General features: G+C 41.3%; 1 pseudogene; it reads right to left on the reverse strand.

The window, feature by feature from the left end:
• Positions 1-695: 695 nt before the first annotated feature.
• The window catches only part of LOC123252318, a 13984-nt pseudogene continuing 11779 nt past the window's right edge, over positions 696-2900 (reverse strand).

The following is a 2900-nucleotide window of genomic DNA, read 5'->3' on the forward strand; positions in this document are numbered from 1 at the left end:
ATCCTAACACCTAGCACAGTGCCTAGCACATAGCAGACACTTAGTAAATGCATTTTGGTTGGCATCCTATTGATTGTCAAGCACCACGCTAGGTCCTATAGATAAAAATACAAAAGTGAACTTCTCCTTGACTTCAAGAAACTTATATTCTGCTAAAAACTAATTTTTATCACATCACTCCCCTGATGAAGAACCATCAATAGCTCCCCTTCTCTTTCCCCTTCCATCTTTCTAAACTCATGATGAGGTAGAGACAGGGCTAGGTAAGTAAGATTACCTGAATTTAAATCTCTAGTCTGCCACTTCCAACCTATATCACCTTGGACAAGTCCCTTTACCTCTAAATGATTTGATTGACGTCCAAGGCCCTTTCTAGCTCCAAAACTATGAGCTTGTCATCCTATAACTCTTTTTAGGGTCCAGCTGAAGTCTCACTTCCTTGAGGAAGCCTATTCTGACTAGTAAAGTCCAAATACCTCTACTTGGGGGGGGGGGGGGAAGAAAGGGTAAGGGTTAAATAATCATGTATGCCTACTATGTGGAGGCAGCTAGGTGATAATTTCATTAAAAATGCAATTATAGTTAAAAGTAATTTCTTTCTGTTACATTAAATACAAAACAAAAAAACCCCAAAGGTCTTTGGAAGAGATGTGTTGGTCTTGAAGACTGACCTCCTAAATTGGACTTTGTGGAACTTATTCTGCTCCTTCCACAGCTGTAGCTGAAACAGGCATCACAAAATATGGGCCTTCACTCATATAAGGTCTTATTCTTAAATAATATTGGTTTCTGAAGATTTCTGTGATTGTTCTCGAGTCTGCTAGGGCTTTCACGAGTTTTGAAGCTTTGTCATGTTCCACAGATCAATCCATAACATAGTCCACAAACTGTGGGTTGTTAAGCATAAGGTTCTGAGCCCAGGGTTGGTTTGCAATGGCTATGAACACTTTTAATGCAAGTATAATGCAGCTGAGTGAGGTTGGGTGCTGATCCTTCTAAAATGTTCCAATAGGTCCTGACTTAAAGAAGAGAACCAGAATTCTACCATTCTTAGAAGATCTTCAATCTGCTGCTCATATGGGAGATGAAGAAGAGATGAAATCACATCCAAACAACTAATTTTTAGCTGTACTGAAGCATTCTTTGCATGGTGTCCAATACTCTTCAGCAGATATTCAAATTAACTTCCCCTTTTCTATAAAACCTGTTTTCCTTCAACATTTGAGCCCAGGATCCCTAGGATGTCCACTGCCACTCCTATCATGGTAGGATTCTGACCTTCTGCCATTTCAAAGGTTTCTACAAAGATCGGGTATCATTCACAGATCTGTTGAGGGCTCTCCACTATTGCCAGGTTGTTAAAAAAAAAAAGGACAAATCCCAGGAAATAGAAACTGGAGAAAGGATCTGAATCCGCCCCAACGATGATATTAGAAACATGATCCATTACTCCTTCTTGGGTAAAGTATTGGTCATCCTTGATGAGTGTATGCCTGTGATGTCACCATGTCTATCCAGGTGGCTCTGACTAGCACAGCATCACCAGCCAGCTCTCTCCTGAGCTGGGTTACTAATCCTCTGTCAGGACAGTATTTTAAGGACTCTGGTGACACAGAGGAAATCTCCACAATCGGCTCATGCTATACGATGTCACTTTTTTCACTACATTTTTCCAATCCTCTAGCAGGTCTCTTCCAAATAAAGCTCCAATCCAGCTTGAGTTGGCACTATTCTTGACAGTGGCTTTGTGATCACGTTCGCTCATTTTCCTCCATCAACGAAATAAATTATTTTCTTGAACATATTCAGGACTATTGAGAAATCCTGGGAGCAGCTTCAGAATTTTCTATCATTTTTCCAACCTGGGCCAGAGTGAGGACTGACCATGGCATTGCCTGGGTGAGAATCCCCTGTGCAGTTCATCCCAGAGATTTCAGGCCATGTAGACTGGTTCCATAGCTTGCAGAAATCTCTCCAGAATGGACACACACAAGATCGCTGGCTCCTGACGATTTGTGTTGAGTAGGGAGAAAAGAGGCCGGAGCTGGAGCTCGGCCACCTGCTCTCTGAGCCAGCTGAGTGGCATGGCCTTCAGGGCAGCCTGCGGGGCCTGGAGCTCCTTCCTCAGCACCACTTCTTACAGCAGAGCCATATCTGGGCCGCCATCTTTCCAGAGCTCACATGGCATAGCCTCTAGCCCCAGGCAAGCAAGATTTCTATATTGAAGTAGTTTTGCTAATTTTTTATCCAGCTTCTTTTACATTTGAGGAAACTAAAGCAAACAGGGTTAAGTGACTTTTCCACAGTCACGTAGATACTAAATGTCTGAGACTATATTTGAATTCAAGTTTCTTAATTGCAGACCCAGCCCACTATTCACTATGCCACATAGCTGCCCATATATTTTTAAATATCTATGCCCATATATATTTTAATATATGCATATATTTTTTAAAAATTATTACTTTCCCTCTTAGACTCAATACTGTGTATAGGTTCTAAGCAGAAGACTAAAAAGGGCTATACAGTGAGGGTGAAGTGACTTGCCCAGGGACACACAGCTAGAAAGTGTCTGAGGTCAGATTAGAAACCAAGACCTTCCATCTTGAGGCCTGGCTCTCAATCCATTGAGCCACTTAGCTGTCCCCTATGTATATATATATATATATATATATATATTTTACATGTGTATATATAGATATAAATTGAGAGACAGAGAAGAGAGGGGCAGGCAAAGGAGGTACCTGTACAAAAATATTTATAAATATATGAATATGTATGTGTGAAAATAGATGTATATATACCCACATATATGTATGTATAATGTGGAGAGGAGGAAAGAAGAGATAGGGAGAGAGGGAGAGGGAGAGGGAGAGGGAGAGGGAGAGGGAGAGGGAGAG

The sequence above is a fragment of the Gracilinanus agilis genome, chromosome 6 (genome assembly GCF_016433145.1).
Source record: "Gracilinanus agilis isolate LMUSP501 chromosome 6, AgileGrace, whole genome shotgun sequence".
Taxonomy (NCBI): Eukaryota; Metazoa; Chordata; class Mammalia; order Didelphimorphia; family Didelphidae; genus Gracilinanus; species Gracilinanus agilis.